Here is a 26,843-nt window from a genome sequence, read left to right as displayed (position 1 = left end):
GTTATTGTGTTTGTCATCTAGGAAACATGTAAATAACTTATGCAGCTTCTGAAGGGCAGTACTAACAAAATAACAAATTACACCGATCATCCTGTTCAAAAGTTTACACCCCCTGGCACTTAACGTATCGTGTTGCCTTCTTGTTTGCACCTTTTGTAATAGTCGTGTACGAGTCCCTCAGTTGTCCTCAGTGTGAAAAGATGGATCTCGACATCATACAGCGTATGTTGGTAAAAGGGGTGAAATATGCAGAAGACGCTGGAAAAATAAAGAATGTGCAGGACCTGGAGGATTTTTCTGAAGAACAGTGGGCGGTTTAACTGCTCAGTCGTTGATCATCCAGGTAACGACACATGGTATTAAGAATCAAGCGTGTGTAAACTTTTGAACTGGTTCGTTTGTGTAAATTCAATTATTATTGCGTCTTGTGGACTATGTGCAAACATCTGTGTGACGAGGAGCAGGAGGGAGGGGCCAGGCTGTGAGGATGCACAACTGGTAAGGAGTGATCTAATCAGTGGGAGAGAGCGGTAAAAAAGCGGCTGGAAGTACCGGGGAGGGAGAGAGAGAGAAACCTCATGACTTTTTGGTTGTGGATGTTCTGTTTATTATTAAAGTTTATGTTTAGGTTCAGCCGGTTCCGCCTCCTCCTTGCCCATTGTTGAAAGTTTGTTACAATGGTGCCAAAACCCAGGCACTTCCTGGCGGAGTGTGGTGCCGAAGCGGTTGTCAAAGGACGGGGGAGTTGCTGCCTTCCGCCAGGAGGTGGAGGAACAACTGTTGTCCGCCTGAAAAGGGGAGGCGCCATAACCATCCGCCAGGAAGTCCAGTGCCATCGCCCGATGTTGTGGAGGATCGTTTCCCAGCTGGGGAAAGGACCAGATGACAGCGTGTTTGGGGACCAGTGAATCAGTGTTCTCTTGTTCTCTCTCTCTCTCTCTCTCTCTCTCTCTCGCGCCTACTTTCTCTTTTCGCTCCCAGGATGCAGGGCCTGAAACTGAGGACACATGCCTGGCACTGAGTGATCTAATCAGTGGGAGACAGCGATAAAGGAGTGACTGGAAGCACTGGATCGAGTGAGAGAGAGAGAGAGAGAGAGAGAGAGAGAGAGAGAGAGAGAGAGAGAGAGAGAGAGAGAGAGAGACACATATGCGTGTTTTGTGTTTGAGTTGTGTGTGTTATGTTTACGTTTCCCACCTCCTCCTTGCCCACTGTTGAAAATTTGTTACAATCTGTTATGTGAACTAGCTGATTCAGGGAAGTACCAAATAAACAAAACAAAATGCAATTTTTATGATACCTCTTTAAAAATAATAATAATAATAATAATAAGTTAACATTTAGCAGATTCCGCAAGGTGCGTGTAAACCTGACCTCAACTGTAATTTCAACTCATGCAAGGAAAAGAGCAGAACAAGGAAGAATTCGTTGAAAAGTCAGATTTCATAACAACTGAGTTTCTCTGACTGTAAAGCAGCATGTAGCCACAACATACTACAACTACAGTGTTTGATCGTACAGACGGCTTCCAAATTTGATAAATGCAGTTCAGTTATAACTTCTCACAATGGCCGATATGTCAAAGGGTCACTTCGTCAATTTTGAATAGAATTTTTTTTCGTGCATTGTGTTCACTTTTCACGAGCTACTGCTTTGTAATACATAATTGACTTAACATTTGTGCCGGAGATATTTTCAGGTAGCTCTAGGTTACAAGCTGCATTAATGTAACAGGCCTTTTAAATAATGATTGTATTGTTTTTAGAAACAGAACCCTTATTGGTGTAGTCTATTTTTTGTCCTATTTTGTCCTCCTCTGTATTGTTTCCTGAGCTGAAACCGTTGCTAGAGCCTGATATTAATCCCTCTGTCAGGCCTGGAAAATATCCGTCTGTCTGTCTGGACATCCTTATGAAGAAGTCATTATACAGTAGAGGCTGTACAGACTAAACTAAGAGCTATTCAGACGATGGAAAAACAAAGCAGACGGTAAATAAAGCAAGTCTTTAAGTCTGAAAATATATGATGCCAATACACTCACCATCCACTTTATTAGGAACACCTATACATGCATGCGGTTATCTAGTCAGACAATCATGTGGCAGCAGCGCAATGCAGAAACTCATGCAGATACAGGTTAATGCTTTGGTTAATGCTCACATCAAACATCAGAATGGGGAAAAAGTGTGATCTCTGTGACTTTAACCGTGATCTCCTGGGAATTTCCCACACGACAGTCGCTAGAGTTTACACAGAGTGGTGCGAAAAACAAAAAACACTGAGTGAGCGACAGTTCTGTGCGGGGAAACGCCTTGTTAATGAGAGAGGTCAGAGGAAAATTGCCAGATTAGTTCGAGCTACCAGGAAGGATATAGTAACTCTTTATAATCACTCTTTACAACCGTGGTGAGCAGAAAAGCATCTCAGCATGCACCAAACATTGAACCTTGAGGAGGATGAGCTACAACAGGAGAAGACCACATCAGGTTCCACTCCTGTCAGCCAAGAACAGGAATCTGAGGCCATCATGGGCACAGGATCCCAAAGGAATTCTGACCAATCCCATGTACTGCATTCATTTTTGTTGTCCTTTAAAGCTAACTGAAATGTTGAGACTAGTGCTGTGTGAAAAAGCGCGTTCAGTGCCAACAGCATGCATGTCAATATCCAACTTCATTCAGCTAGTTTAAAGACTGTCAGGACAGACAACCCAGAACTGTTTACACATCCTGCTGAGGCTGGAGTGAAACACGGCGGTTCGACTCTGGATTACTGTCAGCCTGGAAAAACCTTTTGTCATTTCTACAGCATCCTCCAACCATCATAAGCTATAAGGAGACCTCTGTTGATGGACATGAGTTTCCATGCTGTGCACGCTCAGTTTCAGAATCAACAATTACAGAAGAGTCACCTCATCCATATGTGTGAGTGCATTTTAAGTAGTGTAATGAGATACATGGGTTCACCATTTTTGGAAATTTACTGCACTGATCGGTTTATTTTATCGTTAACATTGTAGCCTAAAAACCACTGTTTGCTGTAGTTTATCATCATTTAACTAAATTAATAAATCAACCTAAAAATATCAATAAATATAAAAATATCCTGGATTAGTTTTTGCTTTAACTATAGAAAAGACAACTAGTCAAGTATTTTTTTATATACTTGTTGGCTAGTAAAAATTAATAGCCATGTAAACTGTATTATACAGCGATGTTTAGCTAATCCAGAATCCTTATATTCATTTTGTAGTGTGGTTATGGGTTTTTAAAAGTCATTTTAAATCACTGCATGATGTGGCAATTTATAGCGACTGCTAGAGTCAGACATAAAAACACTAACAAAGATGCATATTAAAATTAACCTACTAAACAAGTAGAACTCAGGCATGCCTCCATCACCAACAAGTCTAGGCTACCTAATAATCTCTCTCTATCTCTCTCCTGAACATCACTGACATTACTGAGGATGGTACCACTTAAAAATCATGAAGACGGCTTCGGCCTGCAGTTGAGAACAACAATTTTGCCACGATGGCTTAGGACTACAATTGCTATGATAGCTGTAGGACTGCACTCAAGTCTCAATCATTGAACAGCGGATAACGTCAACAAAGTAGACTTCATGTGAAAGTGTAACGAGTTTCCTGGTTACGCAAATCCATTTTTTGACCATGTACTGTAGTACACAGTTATAGAAGAGAATTATTTATAATTCTATCCGGTGTCACCCAGATGAGGACGGATTCCCTTCTGAGTCTGGTTCCTCTCAAGGTTTCTCCCTCATATCGCCTCGGAGTTTTCCCCTCACCGCAGTCACCTCTGGCTCGCTCATTTGGGATAAATCTGGCAATTTAAAAATGTATATCCTAAATTTATATATTTCTGTAAAGCTGTTGGTGACAATGTTCATTGTTAAAAGCGCTATACAAATAAAGCCAAATTAAATGGAACTGAATAGTCCTATTTTAGATATTTGACCTTGCGGTGACCTTGACCCTGTTTAAATCAGTTCCTTAATCTAAATCTGCTGGTAACAATGATAACTTCATAGAAATCCTACAAACATTCAACCAGTCGTTTTTGAGAACCTGCGTCTTGATGAGAATTTCGGACAGATTCTAGTTGCGGAGGCATAATTATAATGTTATATTATAACTGTGCGAGTCACAATATCTCAAAGAACAAATAAAAACTCTTCAATTTTTAAAACAAATGTATTGTTTATATTTTGTTCAACTGGATACGGGATACGCGTTAAAGTTGTTGCATGCACTTTACAGACATGCAGAACACATTGGAAAACATGAGGCTTATTATCAATGAGTTCATTGGTATAATCAAAATGGCTCAATTATTATATTTTAACAATGAACATTGCATTTTGGCACTCCACAAGAGTATTTACCAGCAATGGCTTTTAGTCATTACTGGAATGGGCCTGGCAGAGGCCCAATTTGTATTTGGAGTTTAAAAATCACACAGTGGTCACTGACAGGAACTGAAACTTAACAAGTTTAAATAACTTGCCATTAAAGTATAATATTCACTACACATTCTCAGCAACTGTGAAAACAAGAACGCTGAGCATTCCAGTCATTGCATAGTCACTTGATGATCCAAAGCCAATTTTGAGCCACGGATCTACCTACACAGCTGTAGCTATGCAGTAAGCGCTCCGATAAATCCCCAGGATAATGAGCTCATGCTTATAAGTTGAGGCTGTATAAGCAGTTAGCTGCAAAGATAGATGATGCAGTGATACAAGTCCAACTCTGAAAATATTGAAGGCATCTGGCTGATGCATGTTGAATTCATTCATTTTTAAATTCCAAATGGAAACAGTTTTCCTTGTATTTCTCCTTTGCCTATTTTTCGATCAGGTCATATTCATTTCGGGGCTTAAATTAATGAACAATCTTGAATGACCCAGATGTTTGTGAGCAATTACTAGCTAATAGCAAAAAGGGCAGATTAAAGCTTGTGTCTGATGTACTGCTAATATGGATCGTATGTCCGATTTAAAAACAGCAAGAGGGTAGGTAGGTAAAGGAGGACGACATGGCAGAGATGGATGCATGGACAGAATAAGGTTTCAGAGTACACATCTTAAATAGAGAATTGCATATAGAATAGACTACTTGTACAACCTCAATAAAAAAAATTTAAAAAGCTGGGACGCTGTATAAAATGTAAATTAAAACTGAGCGCAATGATTTGCAAATCTCATAAGCCCATATGTCATTCACAATAGAACACAGAAAACAATGTTTAAACTGAGGAAATGTACCATTTTAAGGAAAAAAAATAAGATAATTTTGAATTGGATGGCTGCAACACGTCTCAAAAAAGTTGGGATGGGGGCAAAAAAAGGCTGGAAAAGTAAGTGTTACTAAAAAGAAATAGCTGGAGGTTAACTGAGAACAGGTCAGTAACATGATTGGGAATAATAAAAAAAAAAAAAAAAAAAAGAAGAGTATCTTAGAGAGGCAGAGTCTTTCAGAAGTAAAGACGGGCAGAGGGTCACCAATCTGCAGAAAAATGTCTACAAACTGTGGAACAATTTCAGAATAAATGTTCCTCAAATGTACCACATAAAGCAAATGAACATGGACTGCATCTCAATGCTGTAACATAGCACAGACATTGAGGATGTTGAATTGCTGGAGTCGTGCAGGATCTTGGTGGAAGCGACTGTAATGCGGGTTGTTGTGCAGTCACTGCTCAAGGACTTTCAGTATTCAAGGCCTGCAATTATTTTCAGCCATTGTGCTTGGTCTCTTACCTAGTCTGTGCTCTGGATGGCTTTGCACACAACATGGCTATGCATACAATCCTTTCAGAAGCATAGGAAATAACTAAACCCTGGGGAATGCAATCTTCACTTTTATAAAATCATTACACTGGAGACTGTATAGTTTCCTTGCTAGCTAATAAAAGCAGGTGGGAAAAAGTAAATAATGTGCAGGACCTGGAGGATTTTTCTGAAGAACAGTGGGCAGTTTAACTGCTCAGGACAAACAAGGGACTCATGAAGAACTCTCACAGAACATAAAACTAGTCGTGGATCATGCAGGTAACAATACACAGTATTAAGAATCAAGCGTGTGTAAACTAGTTCATTTGTATAAATTCAGTTATTATTGTGTCTTGTGGACTATATGTAAACACCTGTTATGTGAAATTCAGAGCTTGTACTAAATTAATATTATTTTTGTTACATGCAGTTTTTTGTTATTGTTAACATTTTGTAGATTCTGCAAGCCGCATATAAACCTACGACCTCAACTGTATGCAAATTAAAAATATTAAGTCTACTATAATTACTAGGAATGCACCGAATGTTCGGCAACCGAAATTATTCTTATTGCTGAAATTAGCAAAAAAAAAAAAAAGGCACTTTCGGTGTTCGGCCAAATAAATTTGACCGAACAATGACGTGTTTGATGACGCGCCAAATAGCCTAGCAACCAGAGTGAGGCGCGCGAATTACACGACCTCTACTTCCCTCAGCGTGCTCGGAGCGATGAGGAGGCGCGCGCATGCACGAGCTACATGCATGAGCGCATGCTCTTCGGATGTTGACAACCGTGACATTGTTTACTGTGGACACGTGCATTTGTTTTGTTTCTGTTCCGGAGTATTCTGTCACGTCGCGAGACGTAGAGTACGGAAGCAGGTAAAGACGTATTTATTTAAAGGAACATAACATTAACAACGTATCTAACTATACTATATCTACTATAATACTAGGCGAGGTGTACAGGGACGAGAGCGGAATATATCCCCAATATAATCAGCCGTGTATAACTGAATAGAACCATTTTTTGCACTGTCGTCAATGCACTTTTTTGTTGTAGGCTACAGAGTGTTACATTCTTATAGCAGTCAGTTACAGGCCTAACATCGGCTATTCAAGGGAGGAGCAAAGATGACCACATAAAAATATTTTTATTTTATTAACATATTTATTTAAAGTTATATTGTGCCTTGTTGGTAGTCTACAGTGAGGGAAAATAGTATTTGATCCCCTGCTGATTTTGTGCGTTTGCCCACTGACAAAGAAATGATCATTCTATAATTTTAATGGTAGTTGTATTTGAACAGTGAGAGACAGAATAACAACAAAAAAATCCAGAAAAACGCATGTCAAAAATGTTATAAATTGATTTGCATTTTAATGAGGGAAATAAGTATTTGACCCCTCTGCAAAACATGACTTAGTACTTGGTTTAAAAACCCTTGTTGACAATCACAGAGGTCAGACGTTTCTTGTAGTTGGCCACCAGGTTTGCACACATCTCAGGAGCGATTTTGTCCCACTCCTCTTTGCAGATCTTCTCCAAGTCATTAAGGTTTCGAGGCTGACGTTTGGCAACTCGAACCTTCAGCTCCCTCCACAGATTTTCTATGGGATTAAGGTCTGGAGACTGGCTAGGCCACTCCAGGACCTTAATGAGCTTCTTCTTGAGCCACTCCTTTGTTGCCTTGGCCGTGTGTTTTGGGTCATTGTCACGCTGGAATATCCATCCACGACCCATTTTCAATGCCCTGTCTGAGGGAAGGAGGTTCTCACCCAAGATTTGACGGTACATGGCCCCGTCCATCGTCCCTTTGATGTGGTGAAGTTGTCCTGTCCCCTTAGCAGAAAAAAAACCCCAAAGCATAATGTTTCCACCTCCGTGTTTGACGGTGGGGATGGTGTTCTTGGGGTCATAGGCAGCATTCCTCCTCCTCCAAACACGGCGAGTTGAGTTGATGCCAAAGAGCTCCATTTTGGTCTCATCTGACCACAACATTTTCTCCCAGTTGTCCTCTGAATCATTCAGATGTTCATTGGCAAACTTCAGACGGGCATGTATATGTGCTTTCTTGAGTAGCGGACCTTGCGGGCGCTGCAGGATTTCAGTCCTTCACGGCGTAGTGTGTTACCAATTGTTTTCTTGGTGACTATGGTCCCAGCTGCCTTGAGATCATTGACAAGATCCTCCCGTGTAGTTCTGGGCTGATTCCTCACTGTTCTCATGATCAATGCAACTCCACGAGGTGAGATCTTGCATGGAGCCCCAGGCCGAAGGAGATTGACAGTTCTTTTGTGCTTCTTCCATTTGCGAATAATCGCACTAACTGTTGTCCCCTTCTCACCAAGCTGCTTGGCAATGGTCTTGTAGCCCATTCCAGACTTGTGTAGGTCTACAATCTTGTCCCTGACATCCTTGGAGAGCTCTTTGGTCTTGGCCATGGTGGAGAGTTTGGAATCTGATTGATTGATTGCTTCTGTGGACAGGTGTCTTTTATACAGGTAACAAACTGATATTAGGAGCACTCCCTTTAAGAGTGTGCTCCTAATCTCAGCTCGTTACCTGTATAAAAGACACCTGGGAGCCAGAAATCTTTCTGATTGAGAGGGGGTCAAATACTTTTTTCCCTCATTAAAATGCAAATTAATTTATAAAATTTTTGACATGCGTTTTTCTGGATTTTTTTGTTGTTATTCTGTCTCTCACTGTTCAAATACAACTACCATTAAAATTATAGACTGATCATTTCTTTGTCAGTGGGCAAACGTACAAAATCAGCAGGGGATCAAATACTTTTTTCCCCTCACTGTATGCCTGCTGGACTGAAAAAAAAATGTTCAGTGTTAAATAAATATTTTGAAATTGTAGTTTTTTTAATAGATTTTTTTCTTTGAAAAGCAAGACAAAATAGTAAAAAGCACATTTTGACTAATTTATGCAATGGTGAAAAAAATGGCAAAATAAATGGAAAGAACACGAAAAAAGCGTGTTCCGTATTCGGCCAAGTTTTTCATTATATTCGGCTTCGGCCAAGAATTTTCATTTCGGTACATCCCTAATAATTACCATTATAAGAACCCTTAAGGGACACTTTCCGTACTGTAGCCTTTGGAACCACAGGTGCAGGATCTCATTGCTAACATGCTCATTGGCCGAGAAGAAGCTTATTAACGTCTGACAACCACTAGCTTTGTTAGCTCTGTTAGTTAAAACAGAAACTCTGCTGTCTCATCTTGATGGTCAGTCCAAATTGTGTTGCTACGAGTATATTTAAACACTCTGCTTTTTTTTTATTATTGGAAAAACTCATTAAAGTCTCTCTATTTGCAAGATATCCGTGTATACCCCAACCCTAACTTGTTCACCAAAAGCTTTTCCCAAACGTTACATTTTTGCTTGTAATAACGACATCTATCAGTGGAGGTATGCGTTCATCGGGCTGTTTTGAACAGAACGAACTGTTATGTGGAAGCCTGAGCCATGCTCTGGCACGCGCACAAAGTGTTTTATTCAGTTCTGAAAAAGCCCAGGCGTCCAAACTAACCGAGGTGAGGGATTCAGAATTGACCATGTAAAGATTTTGTATTAGAACATGAGTTTGGATGGCCTTTCTGTTTTGAAAGGCCTGGTGTGCGATTAGGGATATGTCTTCTGCCTAATTTAAACAAACAGATATTCGGTTAAAAAAAAAAAAAAAAAAAAAAAAAAAAAAAAAAAGCGTCTTTAAATATAGTACAATCAAATATCATATTTCCACTGCAGTTAAACTTTGTCCTGTAATACTGAGCAGAGATATCAAGTGTACAGCAAAAGCTTTACTGAATGTCAGCTCGATATTTCAGCCAGTATCCCAACTGAAGCAGTGCACAATCTAACGTTGGTTAAAATCCAAACTTCTTGAAAGTTCTAGCTGCAACAGAGTTTAGGATTGTCTTACTGGATTAACCAACATTGTGATCACAGTGACCATGCATGTTTAGAATAATCTGATGGTCAGAACTGATATTTGCTCTATATATTCACTAAACAAGTGACGAGTTCCAAAGCGGTTTAGGTGTACCGCATGTTCGGTATGGCCTTTTGGACTAAACTGCAACCTGGAGGTACCTGATTTGCAGCCTTTGTAGTTTAAGACTTTTTTTGTGTGTGACATTTACATCAGTCAAGGTGTCCCTTGATTGTGTGCATGCTTCTCTCGAGACACATGAAGCCAGGCACAACTGCAGCATCACAGGGTAGCTGGACACACTCTGAGGAATGCACTATCCTCCTATTCCACATACACGAACACACACAGAGACGTAGCCTTATGGAAGAGTACCTCATTCCGACAGTTAAATATGGTGGTGGCCCTTTATTGTTTTGTGTCTGTTTCTCTGCCAGAGGACCTGGACATTGTGTTAGGATACATGGCATCATGGACTATCAAATATCAACAGATATTAAATGAAAACCTGACTGCCTCTGCCAGAAAGATTAAAATGGGCCGTGGTTGGATCTTCCAGCAGGACAATGATCCAAAACATGCATCAAAATCAACACAAAAATGGTTTCCTGACCACAAAATCAAGATCCTGCCATGACCATCCCAGTCCCCTGACCTGAACCCCATAGAAAACCTGAGGGGTGAACTGAAGAGGAGTGTCCACCAGCGTGGACCTCGACATGTGAAGGATCTGGAGAGATTCTGTTTGGAGGAACTCTCTAAGATCCCTCATCATGTATTCTCCAACCTCACCAGGCGTTATAGGAGAAGACTCAGAGCTGCGCACCTATATTAAACAAATAATTGCTGCGCACCTATATTAAACAAAGATTTTTTTTTCCCCCTAAACCTGTGTTGTGTTTGCAATTGTTGTTTGATATCCATGAGAGCAGAGTATTTTTGTGAATTTTTTTTTAACAAAGGTTCAAAAGGTTAAACAATAACAACAATTTTTCACAGTCTTCTTTGCTCATATTTATTAAGGGTGCCAGTATTACTGGGGGGCACTGTAAACATCCGTTATGTGAATTAGCTTGTTCAAGGCAGTATCTACAAAAAAACATGCAATTTTTATGACCTCAACCGTACCGCATTTACAAAGGCACGGAGCACTACGCAAAAGAATAATCACAAAAATACAGAAGAAAAGGAGTTTTAACTGAAATGCTCTCTGAAAGAGCAACTCTGTGTTGCAGGGGTTTACACGGAAACTTAAAACACTTCCTCCAGAGGGATAATCTGGTTATTTTTAACAGTTCACAACAGTGCAAAAAAGTATGTGATCAGAATGGATCTTTCTAGAGTTCACCCTTTACTTAAAATAATAATAATAATAATAATAATAATAATAATAATAATAATAAAAAAGACTGGATGCAGGATGAAAGCACTCTCATACAATGGACTTCTCCGAGTTGTTCTGGACAGAAACATTGAATAAAACCTAACCTGGCCTGGATGTGACCGACCAACATTTTAGAGTGTGTTTAATACGCACATCATAAACAAACCCTTTCTCTCACACACACCCACAATGGCACATGCAGTCTATATGGGCAGATGTGAATAACTGATAAGAAATTCAGCTTCATAGATTTCTTGAACACAATTTGGAATATTTCTCCCTCTGAAAAAAAAAATAATAATCAAAATCTCCTGAAAGATGCTTTCTGCCCTACTTTCTTGTAGAGTGCATCCAACATGAGGATCAGCACACAGCAAAAAACAATTAAATTTAAAAAAAAAAAAAAAAGCCCACTGTGTCACTGTGAGCAGAGTCAGGCAACAACTACTGCTGCTGACAACAGCAACAATACCACGGCTTGTTCCCACAATTCAAGCGCGTCACTAGGGGACCTTAAACTGGTCAGTGAACAGCACACGTAACAATGATTGCAGAGAGTGTGGCCCATTTCTTTCTCTGTCAGACGCTGACAAAAACGTGATAAAGACCCGTGTTCACCCCCTGAAGTCATAAAACACGCAGTGTAATTGAAAGGCTTGAACAAAGCATGGGCTTTAAGAAAAGCTTTCATACACAGTTCTTATTCCAACGTGTAAGCAAGGGTCAGTTTTAGCATTAGGAATTTTACTTTGCGAAGTCGAGTTCAAAGTTAGAATCTGGTAGGGCAAAATGAATTGGACAATAAACAATGGTCCAAATGTAACATTTTTGAAAGAAAAATAAATAAATTAATTAATAATAATAATAATAATAATAATAATGAAACAGCTAAAACAAAGCAAGCTTTACTCACATAGCACAGATGTGGTCTTTTGTCAGCAAAATCGGCGACTTGCAACCATTTGAACAAACACTGGCGAGTATCTGTCGGCTTTAATTGCGTAAAACAGTCACATGCGTGATTAGCCGCTGCAGCAGAGAAGGAAAGGTTTCAGAGCTGATGCTTGGCAAGAGCTGCAGTGCTGCTTTGGAAACACACACACAGAGACAAACATGCACGCGCACACATGTACACACACACACACACACACACACACAGGTTCCTAATCTCCTGTTGAATTTCACATGGGGCCGTCTCACTAGAGCCACTGAGTGTACATATACACCACACACACACACACACACACACACACACACACACACACACTACACAGTCTAGCTTGGAAACCAAAACTAAAGGAAGACTCGCACACATTAGGTTTGTGATGCTCACACTTGGAAAAAGTCAAGAAGGCCATGGGAAAACAAAACAAACAGCGAGATTGCGGGAAAGAGACAGCATTTAGTTCGGAGGAATCAGAGGGTGGAACGTGGGGCCGAGAGTGATGGAGCAAAACTGGGACACATTAAAGGGGAAAGCGTGAGGTCAAGTGCAGGAGACAGAGGGAGATGCTGCTTTCTCATGAGGTCACATTGTACTCCTCACTCAATTATACAACCCCCCCACCCCCCCCCCCAAAAAAAATAAACATGTGCTGCTTGTCACAGAATACAAACCATGTTTGATCAGAGCCATGCTTGATTAATAATACCAATAACAACAACAATAACAACTCCGTCCCTCCAGGATTTCGCAATTTTGAGATTGCAGAAATGAACGCAAAATCAAGCAAACTCCGCGATATTCACAGGAGCTTGCAATTTTTCTAAATTACTGCAGATTTTCCGCAGATTTGGGCCAGGGCGTGTCATGTGACGTCATCACAATGTGCGTTCAGCCAAAGCCCTCTTCTATTCATGTAGATCGATCATGGGTGCAGCTAAAAAGGTCTCATTTACCAACAAACATCACCTCTCGGACAAAGAACAAGTGCTAGAACAGATGCAAACAGGCACATGACGAAACCTCAGTTTTAATCAGGCCTGAAATTTAAAACTGCAACCCAAGAACATTCTCTCACAAGCCAGTCTTACCCAATCCTACGTCACAGGACCAAGCTTTGAATGAAAATCTGACCGGTGCCAAACCTAAACAGAGATTTGGCATCCAATCTTGGCACCTGTGATGAGAACAGTGATGAGACATTCTGAAAACGACTCCTAATGCATTTCACGTTCAAATTCAATTCTCCGGGATGTAGAAACACCTGAGCCTGACCTATGACCTACAAACACTTGTCCAATCTGACTGACCCTGATGTGACTGGTCAGGTCCTGTCAAGTACAGACAACTGTCTGATCCTCTAAATCAGACACACACACACACACACACACACACAAAAAACACTGACTGATAACAAGCTAAAAGTGAGATAACAGTATTGAGTAAAGTGTGCTGGTATGTTTTTAACCACAAACTATGACTGCCTATAGAAGATAAACACAGCTAGTACAGGATATACCTTGCAGTAAAGGAGACTAGTCAGAAAAATACCTTTAGCAAAACTGCTTCATTCATAATCAATGACCAGGAGGAATAAACACCTCAAATACATGGTAAGGGCAAAGCAGTTGGTCCAAATCGCATTATTTCAGTACTTACTATGGCTGGCCATCGATATGCAGGAAAATCAACTGCAGTAATCACACCACAGAGCTCAGTAGTGTAGTCTCTTAGTGTTCCTGCTCTAGGAGTGAAAATATATCAATTGCAGAGACCGGGGGAGTGAAGCAGAGGAGGGACTTGGGGGAGCTCTTAGTCTAGCTTTTGGGCGGGCTCCCCTTATTTGGCTATGAGGCAATCATACAAGGGAGATGCAATCTTGACCAGGAGTAATCTCTAGACGGCCTCGGTTTAAACCCTGGTCTCAATATGGGCCTTTTCACGTTCACATCCTTCTAGCGTTATCAGCAACTAGCTGTAAACCTAGTCACGATGCCAAAAATAATATCGACCACGAGAACTTTCCTTAAACACAAAGAAGTGTCCCAAAAACGTCCAAACAAGAGTGTTAGGTTTCCGAAGATGTTTAATAAACTCAGCTATATTTAAATCCATGACAAATATGCCATTCTTCTTATGTGCATGAACTGCTTGGTTAATTGCCTTCTGTGGATATTAAGTCTTGCTTTATTATGGCTTAATTATGGGATTAGACATGTGAGAATTACAGCCAAGGACTGCAGCATGATCCTCATAATTAGCCTTGTCAATCTTTGCTGTTGTCATGCTGATCAGAACTGAACTGACAACAAGAAAACCTCACTAATACTCACAGCGTTATATGATGTCTGCACTTGCTTTTGTCATTTTTGGGGTTTTTTTTGAGGGCCTTTTGTTGGGGCTGTTGGGGAGTAACAAGACAACAATTATTTAAAATCACAAAGAAATTCAAATTCAAGTCTCCAAACAATGGACTTTTAATTTCTACCATAAGATATAGGCCTATCGCACAACAGCTACCAGTCCGGAGGACAGTAGGCCTTAAAGTGCACCTATTATGGTTTTTCAAATGTTACCTTTCATGTAGAGCTGTTTGTGAATGTAAGAGTCTGCAAACTTTCAAAAATCAAAGCGCACGACAAACTGAGTTATTGACTCCCAAAAGAAGGAACCGATTCTGAACAACTGAAACGAGTCGTTAGTAATTCCAGACTTGCTTCCTGTACTAACCTAGGTAGGTTTGTAACAAAAAGCCCCGCCTTTGGTGTTAATTGTCTGCTTGCTGACAGCGGTAGACCAATCACAACAGACTGGGACATCTGACCAATCAGAGCAGAGTATGCTCTCTGAGAGAATGAATCTTTTAGAACGCATCATTGAAGGAATAATTTTTGACACTGGGGGGGAAAAGGTAACGCTGCAATTTAAATTATGAGCACATTAAAGTGTTTTTTGACCTTGGATGCATGTAAATATATTGTAGGAGACCTTTAAAACAAAATTAGGCACGTTTCAAATCCATAATAGGTGCACTTTAAGTGCAAAAGACATTAAGAAACCAAAAAACAAAACAGCAAATTTAAAAAAAAACAAAAACACACAAAAGCAATCAAGAAAAAAAACAAAATGAGAAATGCCATTTCGAATGTTTAAAAAATTAAATAAATAATAAAAATATAAAAACAGCAGCAAAAACAAAAAAATACCTAACTCAAATCAGGATGGCTGTTACTTAACATCACGTGTTCGTTACTGATTGGACATGGTGTGTGCAAATATTACAAGTAAAAAAAGAGCTGCATTTTGCAACAAGTCTAGTACGTGTTACTAATTTGTATGCCTCTTCTGTATGCCCCTGTATACTCTTCAAACAGGAAGGAAGCTACTGAAAAATAAACTATTTCAGACAGTTGACCTTGATGTGACCTTGAACCCTTCTGGATCAATTCCAAAATCTAAATCATCTAGTTCATCTGCTGGTTATAATCATAATTCTATATAAATCCTGCAAACATTCAACCAATCGTTCTTGAGAGCCCATGCTAACAAAAATCTCTCAGCACGAGAACATAACACCTCCTCCACCTAGTGGCAGATGCATAAAAGAAATATCAATGTTCAATATTATTGATGTACACAGTGATGTCGCTGCTTCACGACTGCTTCGATCCTCAGCTCAAGTTACTGCCTGTGTGGAGTTTAGCATTTTCTCTCCATGCCCATGTTTCGTGTGGGTTCTCCGGTTTCCTCCCACCTCCAAAGAACATGCCGGTAGGTGGACTGGCAACTCTAAATTGCCCCTGGGTATGAACAAGTGTGTGAATGTGCGTGTGTGCATGGTGCCCTGTGATGCACTGGCATTCCATCCGGGCTGTATTCCTGCTTCGTGTCCAGTGTTCCTAGGAGAGGCACCAGATCCATTTCCACACTGATCAGGATAAATACTGAAGATGAATGAATATTAAACAACATGCTCTTATTTCAAATCCTTAACAGATTGTAGAAAGGTGCACCATAATGAAATGTAGAGACATGGCAAGACCACGGCAAGCTAAGAACCAAACATGGACAATCCTACCAGCAAGAAGAGCAAAAAAAACCAAAACAAAACAAACACACAAGCAGTAAAAACAACAAAACTGTCTTGAAGAGGTACTGTGAATCTTTATCCAATGGTGTATGAGACCTGTAAACCTCCATCTTCCATACAAACATCAATCATTTCACATCTGTGTAGTAAGTACAAGTTAAAAAAAATAATAAATAAAAATAAATAAATAAAAAGGTCTTACTCTGAGAAGGTGAGCTGCACAAAGTGCACGTTATTTCCCTGCTCTGTACCTGTGCTCAGAAGCATTCTGATACTGTAGCACAGTGCCTCCTAGTGGGACAGTAAAGAATTGAATCCTAATTGTACCCAAGTATGATGTTCTTGATCTCTTTGTTAGGAAACAGTACAGTGTGCCTGGCACCTTCAATACCTTAAAAGTAATTAAATTCCCACATTTGCTAATTTAGACCTCATGAAGCAATTTCATAGTGATTTGTTTGCCCGGCTCACAATTTATTTTTATACAGAACATAGAAAAAGGACTTTGGATTTAAATAAACACAAATTATAACACTTTTCTTATTCCATCTATACATGTTTTATGTACCACGCTGACATTATAATTAAATAAATTAATAAAAATCAGTATGGTCATTCTGTCAGCCATGTTTTTCAAACATTCATGCCAATCGCATCCAATAAACAGAACTGGTACAAGACAATAAACCTTATGACAGCAGTGCTAATAGTGCATTATGAATGGGACAGAATCCCCCCAACCCCCCGACAGTATATTAACTTTTCCTAATAATGCTGTCTACCTTCTATGGTGTCTTCCCAAATGAATATGGCAACATATAAAGATGATCAGAGAAGAATCAAGACTTACAAGGAATGATGAACACACATTCTTCTGAAATGATAATGCGAGCTGCACTGAAAGTACTTTCAGCCAGTTGCTGTTGCTTATTCACCAACAAAACATAATTGGTATTTGCTGGTTTTGGTGACCCTATTTTAAAAAAAAAAATAAAAAATTGCAGATACCTTGTATCTGACACATCACTGGTATCTGCCACGTACAAGTATTACACCATGACCACTAAAACTGCAATTTACAAAAAATATTAAATCTATCCTTACATCTTGAATGGAAAACAACACCCCCACCACCGGAATAAAAACACGACAATGACAAACATACCATGAATACCATGAACATGGTGAGTCAGCTGCACTGTTTTGTACTTTACATATTTTATGTGTGTGTGTCATGTGTGGTTCGACATACCGTACTACTTATCCTACGCTGATTTGCCAAGCCAAGAGACTCGGTACTGTGTACATGTGGAAAATTCTCATTTTGGACTCGAACCTTTTACTTTTCACGTAGAGCTAAAGCTATTTTAGTGCCATCCTATTTCTATGCACATATACAATGTAGCAAATATCAAGCCTTCAAGTTACAGTACAAAACGGCAAGTACCAAGTCGATCCTCAGTAGCTGTATTAGAAGCTTGAAGAGAGCCAGCTTGGTTAGTGTGATCATGTCGGTATTGAAAAAGTATCAAGTAGAGGATCGAGTGGACTGAATGTGGAGTTTGGGAAAGGCACAATATTAATATTCATTCATCTTCAGTAACTGCTTTATCCTGTTCAGGGTCACACTGGATCCTGAGCCTATCCCTAGGCACAAAGTGAGCAAATTTGGTAAGCTGGGCACAAGGTGGGGAAATTCATCCCGCATGGGACACCAGTGCATTGCAGGGCACCAAGCTGCATGTTTTTGCACAGCAGGAGGAAACCAGAGAACCTGGAGGAAACCCAATGGGGTGAACATGGGTTTGAGTTCAGGATTGACCCAGACAATGCTACCCACTGCACGGCTTCTTTACATAACAGATGTGCCATTTCGCCACTCCTTATTCTGGATCCAGCAGAAGGGGCAAAAGTGTTGTGAAACACTAGACATGACACCGGATATCCTTAACATCCTTCATGTGAAAGGAATCTGGAAAAGGTCCAACTGTGTAGACAGATCAAACATTTGCAATACCAACCATTCCTGAGAAGCTTTTCAGAGTGGGAGAGACTAATGTGTAATATGCTCAGAAGGGGGCAGAACCGAGTAGCATTCACGGCCATTTAAGGATTATTCATTTCTTTACAATGAGGCATAAGGTTAATGCTATATCAAGTAAAAAGTCATCTGAGACAACTCTTTAAAGTATGGATGGATAACAGTAACATAAATGTGCATATGGGAAAACTAATCTGTTCAAACAGATCCAAGTAAAAATGTTTTTAGATTGAACATAAACTTGTACATGGATTCATATGCTGTACAAGTCAGACTGACAGACTGATATGCTGTATCGGTCATCGCAAAATTATTTAAAATTAAATTTACACAATTATATAAAAAGTGTGTACAACATGTACAGTTGCAATCAAAATTATTCAACCCGTATTGCAAATCAGTTTTATTGTCAAAATTTACTCTCAGCTGTTTGCAATGAATAAATCAAACAAAAGCAATTGAAATAGTTCAACACAACAAATGCTTCAAGTGGTTTCACCAAATTCAACTGAAAATGCAACTTATAATGATTTCTCAGTCTCAAAATTATTCAACCTCTTCATGGCAATCATCTTTAGTATTTATTAGAGCACCCTTTTGCTGTTATGACCTGCTGCAAACGAGATGCAGAGCTTCTGTCAGCGTTCCTGAGGAATCTTCTCCCATTCCTCATGAGCAATGGCCTCCAGTTCAGTAATATTCTTGGGTTTGGGTCCTGCAACCGCCTTCTTCAAATCCCACCAGAGATTTTCTAGGGGGTTCAAGTCAGGTGACTGTGACGGCCCTGTAGACTCTTCCAGGACTTCTTCTGCAACCAAGCCTTGGTGGAATTTGAGGTATGCTTGGGATCATTGTCCTGTTGGAAGGTCCAATGACACCCAAAGTTCAGCTTCCTCACAGACGGCACAATGTTTTCTCCTATGATTTCCTGATACTTCAATGAATCCATCTTGCCTTCCACACACTGCAGGTTTCCAGTGCCAGAGGATGCAAAGCAGCCGCAGAGCATCACTGAGCCACCACCATGCTTGACTGTGGACAGAGAGTTCCTTCTTCATTCTTCTTCCTCCAGACATACCGCTGATCCATCGTGCTGAAAAGTTCCAGTTTTGTTTCATCGCTCCACAGAACAGAATCCCAAAACTTCTGTGGCTTATTTATATTATATTGAGCCGAATTTTCTTGTGCTTTTTGGTCAGTAGTGGTGTACGTCTTGAATTTCTGTTTTGGAAACCTTCTGCGTTTAGTACACGCCTTGCTGTGCTCACTGAAACCTCAGTGCCTGTTGCCACCAAGTCTTGCTGCAGGTCTTTTGCAGTCACTCGAGGGTTTTTCACAGCCTGCCTTCTCACAAATCTGGTTGCAGCCAGTTTCCTTTTTCTGCCCTGTCCAGGTATTTCATGTGTTTTCTATCCAGTCCAGGTATTTCATTTATTTTCTGCCCATAGCCACTTCAGGTATTTTATGTGTTCAAGCTCAAGCACACCTGGTGCAACTAATGAAGCCCTTGATTAGTCACACCAGGTATGCTTGAGACAACACCTGTTTTGCATATTTGTGCTGTTGTGAGGGATCCTATTCAGGAGGTTGAATAATTTTGAGACTGGAGAAGTCATTGTAAGTTTTCAGTTGAATTTGGGGAAACCACTCGAAGCCACTGAAGCCACTGTTGAACTATTTCAGTTGCTTTTGTTTAATTTGTTCATTGCAAACAGCTGAAAGTCTGTAAATTTTGATAATAAACCTGAATTGCAATGGGGGTCGAATCATTTTGATTGCAATTATATGTAGCTTATATTATAGATAAGCATTTGGAATATCCACTGGTTTCACTACAGCCTCAGAAGCACTCACAAGGATCTTGGTCTGAAATGTTGTGTTTCTAACATTCCATCTCAATGTTTCTGGTCATTAGACAACCAATTTGTTTGTAAAAGATTGACAGCCATAACAGTACATATTAGATATCAATTCGTTAAATATGATTTTTTTATTTTTTTTTTTATTATTATTATTTAACAATGGTAAATCATAATAAATTTAGCCCAAGCCTAATACACTACAGTACACATGGTCTTAAAAATCATCTCATTCAGTTGTGCCATGTTAATCAAACTCAAACACAAATCTCATCCGTGTTGTGGGATTGAGACCCTTAGAAGTCAGCAGTCTCTGTGCTTGAATATGATGACATTGTATGACTGAATAGGCAAGTGCCTGGTAAATTATATTAAGTTTACATGGCTGTTTGTACATCTTCCTTGTACATCAACGACAAGCAGCAGTAAGTAAGTAGTTGTACAGTACAGTAAGTAGTTGTATAAAAATGACTAACTCCATTAGAATCCACAGCAACAAGTGGATCACTCATCTCATGAACAGACAGCAGCATTGCCAGATTAGACAGGATACGCCCATACTAGCTAAACCTGAAATGTGCAGACATATCAGACACAGAGAATGGTAACACTCCACAGAACCTACACAATGTGGTTATACAACTGCACCACTACTCCATGTCTACCTCTGTACACATACACGCTATAGCCAAACACCTGACCGCCACATCCATACGTGTCCAATCCAAAACCATGGGCATTAACAAAGAGTTGGTTTCCCCTTTTTTGTTATAATAATCTCCACTCTTCAGGGAAGGCTTTCCAATAGAGTTTGGAATGTGGTTGTGAGGATTTGTGTTCGTTCAGCCACAAGAGTATCAATAGCTGCGTTTACATGGACAACAATAATCCACTCTTAACCCGATTAAGACCATACTTTGATTAAGAAACTACCATGTAAACAGCTATTTTTACTTACCTTAATCTAATTAAGGTCATACTCGAATTAAGCTCTAATCGAATTAAGACAGGTGGAGTACTCCTGTTTTAGTCGCATTATGGACGTGTATTACAGACATGTACACACCTTAATCACATTATGAACGTCGTGTGGGAGTTTTCACCGCATTTTGAGACAGGACACGATCACACACGGCAGTTCTCAACATTTTACGGCGAACAAGAGAGTTCGGCTGCGTCCCAAACCGCATACTTGCCTACTATAGGCCTGTAGTGGGGGAAAAATACATGTATCTCGGCTACTATATAGATGGTAAGTACGCGGTTTGAGACGCAGCCCACGGCTTCAAGCAGTTGTCTATTTGCATGTACAGCATGACAAATAATTAACTGCACTTGAAGCGTTCGTAAAAAAAATTAAATAAAAATACCCAAAACTGTATATGTTACCATAACGAAGACGAATTGTATGTTGACGCGTGAAATTCTGGAGGGACGTCGGAGCGACGTAATGACGTGTGCTGTTAATCTAATTATGTTGTAAAACATGTAAAACAGGAACATGACAGGAGTATTCTAAAAGTGACTCATGTAAACACCTTAATCACATTATTATCTTACTCAGAGTAAGGTCAATAATTAGATTACTGCTGTCCATGTAAACATAGTCACTGAGATCAAGCAAGGAGATATGGGGTTCAGTCGGCACTCTAATTCATCAGAAAGATGTCCAGTGGGGTTGAATTCAGGGCTCAAGTTCTTTCCAATTCAACATTAACAAATATGGCATGTCTTCTTGAACCTTACTTTGTGCACTGGGGCATTGCCATACTGGAACAGGTCTGAGCCTTGTAGTTCCAGTGAAGGGAAATCTTAATGCTACAGCATACAAACACAGCCAGTACAACTGTGGGACAATTACAACTTTATGGGAAAGTAAGACATATGGGTTTGATGGTCAGGTGTCCACACACACACACTTTTGGCCTTATAGCTCATCTGCATTCTACTCTACAACAGCGGCATTGGGCTTTAACTAATGTTGGTTTCAAAATCTTTTCTTTTTCTTTTTTTTCTTTTTTTTAATTATTAATGTATCTCTCATTCAATTGTGGCTGCCATATTATTAAAACTTTAACAGAACTCTCATCCAGTGCTAAATATTGTGTGATTGGGTGTTTAGGCACAATGTTCATTTAAATATTCCCAAAATACAGACTTTAACTGCCATATTAAAATCTAGAAATACTGTTGTTGCTTACACACGCTGGTATTTACTCCAGTGTCTGTTGTATGTTTTGTGTGATTTTGTTAGTTTTCTTATTCTTGTGCTCTGGTTGTGCAATCGTTCTACATTAGATTCGGACTAATCTCATGTTACTTAATATGAGACTGCACTGCATGTTTTACTGTTTTTACAGTATCTCTGCTCCAACACACCCACACTGACTCAGAAATGACATTAACTAGATGATTAGTTGGATTATAGCAGGGAAAACAACACATGCTAGGCATCTGAAATTTATTATAGGGTTTGGAAATGGATTTAAAAAAAAATTTCTATTAAAAAAAACGTTTACATAACCACATTGTAAAGGACACATGCAACTCTCCTTCAAAACTGTAACAAAAACAAACAACAACAAAAAAAAAACTACAGTGCATTTCAAATAGGACAGATTATATGCACTGGGAGCGAATATGCACTGGATACAGAGCTTATCCTAAGAATACTGGGCATGAGACAGAAATACAATGAATGGGACTATCAGGTATCTAAATTTTATACCATTGTATGTCTGAATACTCGATTCTGATTGGCTGAAAGGTGTGTGTTCAAACTGTACTATGCACAGGTCATTTCGGTCAGTTTAATCACTGGTCTAAATTAATGCACTGCCTATAAACTATAAACAATTATGTAACCATAATAACATACCGTAATTTCCGGACTATAAGCTGCTACTTTTCTCACAGGGTTTGAACACTGCGGCTTAAACAATGACGCGGCTAATTTATGAATTTTTACGGGCTAACGAGCTTCATGCCGCCAAAACATTTGGCCTCGTCACATCGGACCAATGAAATTACCGAACAGGTCACAGTGGACCAATGAAACTGTTCGAATTTAATCAAACGCACTCAGTCATTTTGCGCTTCATGCACACCCCCTCATCATGGAAAACACACGAAGAAATGCATATGATGCAGCTTTCAAGTTAAAGGCAATCGATCTGGCTGTCGAAGAAGGATGTAAGCATGCGAAGAGCAGCTTTTGCTCCAGTCTGCCAGTGGATCCTAACAGCGTGGAGCAGTGTCCAGTAATCTACCATCACCAGCGGGTTTCGAAAGGCTGGACTGCTGCGTGATGAAGAGGACAGCACAAGCTCAAGGCTGAATTTGCCTCGAGACGTAAGTGACATTGAGAGCGACAACGAAAGAGAGACTGAGGAAGTGTGTGACGAAGTGCCGGTAATTCTGAGGCTGTTCAATTCCGACACTGAAGAAGACGACTTTAGTGGTTTTAGTGCGCAGGAGGAAGATGAAGATAGCGATCAATGACTTTTCCTGGTAGGCAACTGTATTTTTTATTTTTTTAACTAGCCGTGTTACAGGCACTGTTCGGAAAAAAAACATTTACGGTACGTATTTAATTAAAAGTTAAAAATAAATCTTTGTGTAACATCTTTCTGTGTAAATATCTCATGTTACAACGTGGACACCTGCGGCTTATAGACAAGTGCGGCCTATATATGTACAAAAAAAAATTTCTTTTTAAAGTTAGTCGGTGCGGCTTATATTCAGGTGCGCTCAATAGTCCGAAAATTACGGTACAGTTACAGTTGCATACAGTAGTGAAACTCACAGCTTCATTATTAGTAGAGACGTGACACAGACGCAGGTTTACACACGCACAATCCCTCTCTCTTGCTCTCTCATAGCTATATACTACAGTTCATTCATATAAATGTAATCTTATCGCACTACTTTATCTCTGTGTATGATTTAGAAAGTACAGAATTATAGATCTAACGACCCGTATCTACAATAACTAACACAAATGAACCATTATTTTTTATCCTTTTGGTCAAATTTTTACTGCAAACATCAATGACCACTTTAACTTGTCAATGCTGGAAAGTGACCATGGTATAAGCAGGATAATCCATGGCTAGGTACGAGTTACATTAAAATCATGTAACGCACACCTAGCCGTGGATTATCCCTTACATAGATTATATATTCTTGCTTGATGCTTGATTCTGACTGGTCAGAAGGTGCTGACTAACTTCCAAAGACAGGACAGCCGGCTGCAAGGTTTATATAAATTCGCTCATTCTAATGGGTTATCGTTGCTATAGTAACTCATTTATTTATTTATTTACATACATACACACACATAGAATGATCGATAGATATGGTGAAGCTTTCTCTAAAGTGACCTTTTCAGCATATCTTCAATAATAATTGTAAAAAAATAAATAAATAAATAAAAAACATAAGCAGACAGTATTATAATATACTCATAAACCTAATTTATTCATAAATCTTTCAAAGTAGTTATTTATTTACCCAGAGTAATGTATTAGAAGGCGCTACATAAAAATCAGTGAAACGGCATCCAATTAATAGGTAAATGAGCAGAATAAAACAACAATGCTATAATATAACGGCACATTCATTATGTAATTGACTTATTTTACTGTTAGGCCCATCATTTTCCGGACAGTGATGGTAATGAAAAATCTCTGGCTGTAGTCCTAGTGACAGACCTCTACTGACCCCTAATGACTGACCACTTAAAGCAACAAGGCTCCATTAGCCAAAACGTTTAGGAAATTCCAACAGTCTTCTAAAAACAAACCATTTGACATTATTGGTTTATTAAACCATTAAACATAAGAATAGTGAATTAATTTTTTTTTTTTGATGTTGGTTTTGAATAAATAAGATTTACGAATACCCCAAACCTTTGAAATTCCATCGATCAGTCCTAAGAGTACTAAAAGCACCTTTTAGGAGCAGATTTTTAAGAAATATAGTTCAAATGTTTACAGTTAAATTTATATAGTGCTTTTCTAGACCCTCAAAGTGCTTCACATAGTGTGGGGGGGGGGGGGGGATCTCCTCATCCACCACAAGTGCACAAGAACACCCACCACACACCAACTATTAATGGAGAGGAGGGAGTGATGTAGCCATTGTTAGGGGGCCATGAAAGAGAAGGGCCAATGGGGGATTTTTAATGACCATGGAGATTCAGGACCTCGGTTCAACATTACATCCGATTGACGGTGCTGTTTTTACAGTATAGTGTCTACGTCACTATACTGGGGTATTAGGCCCCAACAGATGTCCAAATAAACAATGCCAGCAAAACAAATCTTTAACAGCAGCTCAAACGGTGGGGTGGAGATGTTAGAGACCCTTCCAAGAGCAGTGGAGAGCACCTGCTTTTCAGGATTCTTCTACCTTTTTGATCCATTTTTTCCAATGAGCTTTATCGTCTTGGCAACCAAACGTGCATCTCAATTACTGTCACTCAACCAAAGGCATGCACTAGCATGCCTTCTCTTTCCAGCAGTGTGTATAATCAGTGCTGTCCTACCACATTTACACCCACTCACACACCTGACATTTATCCTGCATCAACACGTGTATTACACAGTAGTGGAGATTTCCAATCATTCACTAGAACTGAATCATGGTCTTTTGGTAGAGCAAAGTCTTACGGTATTATTACATCGGTCAGAGAGATTTGTAGGAAGAGATTTTTAAGAAATATAGTTCAAATGTTGTGTGTTGAATGTACACTGCTAGGCAAACAAAAGGCCTAGCCCAAAAATGGAAAAATATTAAGTCTTAACAACAAACCATTGGTAAGGAAATTAGCAAGAATTAAACAAATAGATAAAGTAACTTATGGGATAGCTTTTCCCTTTGATTTCTTTAAATGTTTAAGTCTTGTGGGAAACTTGCAATTTATTTCTTTTTAATTTTTATTTTATTTTTACTTTGAGATTTTGTACACAAAGACATGTGTTAGTTTGAATTTTACATTTACATTTGTGGCATTTGGCAGATGCTCCTATCCAGAGCGACTTGTATTTAACTCTTTTTTTTTTTATATATATATATATACACACACACACAACTGAGCAATTGAGGGTTAAGGGCCTTGTTCAAGGGCCCAGCAGAGGCAGCTTGGCGGAAGTGGGATTTGAATTTACAACCTTCTGATCAGAATTCCAACGTCCTAAACACTGAGCTACCACTTCCATTTTTACAGCAAACATTTGAATCATTATCATGATTTTACTTTTTGTACAAGAAGACTGTGTCAATTTCCCTGTTTCTAGCTTTTCCCCAAACTGCAGCAAAAGTAAATGAGCAGAGGTCTCAGGAGTGAATTTGTTTAATTCATGCTAATTTTCTGACCAATGGTTCGAAATTAAGATAATTAATTTTTTTGTAATTTTTTTTTTGCCCAGGAGTGTAGACCTGTTGATCAGAATCAACTAAACAGTTCGCTTTCTCTTTTTGTCAGTGGCCTAATGTAATTATACAGCATAAACTGCCATAACCTGTAAGCTGTTTGCTTTCCATGACACATGGACACACACACACACACACACACACACACACACACACACACACACACACACACACACAAATACACATCCCAGACAGATTACTTCTGGGAATGCTACATCCCTCAAGAGAGTTCAGCATGGATGCTGACCTAAACCCTTTCCACTTTCCCAGGATCCAAGACAAAATTATGCTCACACGCCATGCTCAAAACATTGAAATATCAAAAGCAGAAAAACATAGTTTCCG

The 26,843-nt window shown here is 39.4% G+C and overlaps 1 protein-coding gene across 7 annotated transcripts in view; it reads right to left on the bottom strand.

Moving 5' to 3' along the window:
* The window catches only part of plce1 (phospholipase C, epsilon 1), a 103,980-nt gene that overhangs the window by 61,931 nt on the left and 15,206 nt on the right, over positions 1-26,843 (bottom strand). The gene's annotated exons all lie outside the window — the stretch shown is intronic.

The sequence above is a fragment of the Ictalurus punctatus genome, chromosome 13 (genome assembly GCF_001660625.3).
Source record: "Ictalurus punctatus breed USDA103 chromosome 13, Coco_2.0, whole genome shotgun sequence".
Lineage (NCBI taxonomy): Eukaryota > Metazoa > Chordata > Actinopteri > Siluriformes > Ictaluridae > Ictalurus > Ictalurus punctatus.
This window is presented reverse-complemented; position numbering and strand designations above follow the sequence as displayed.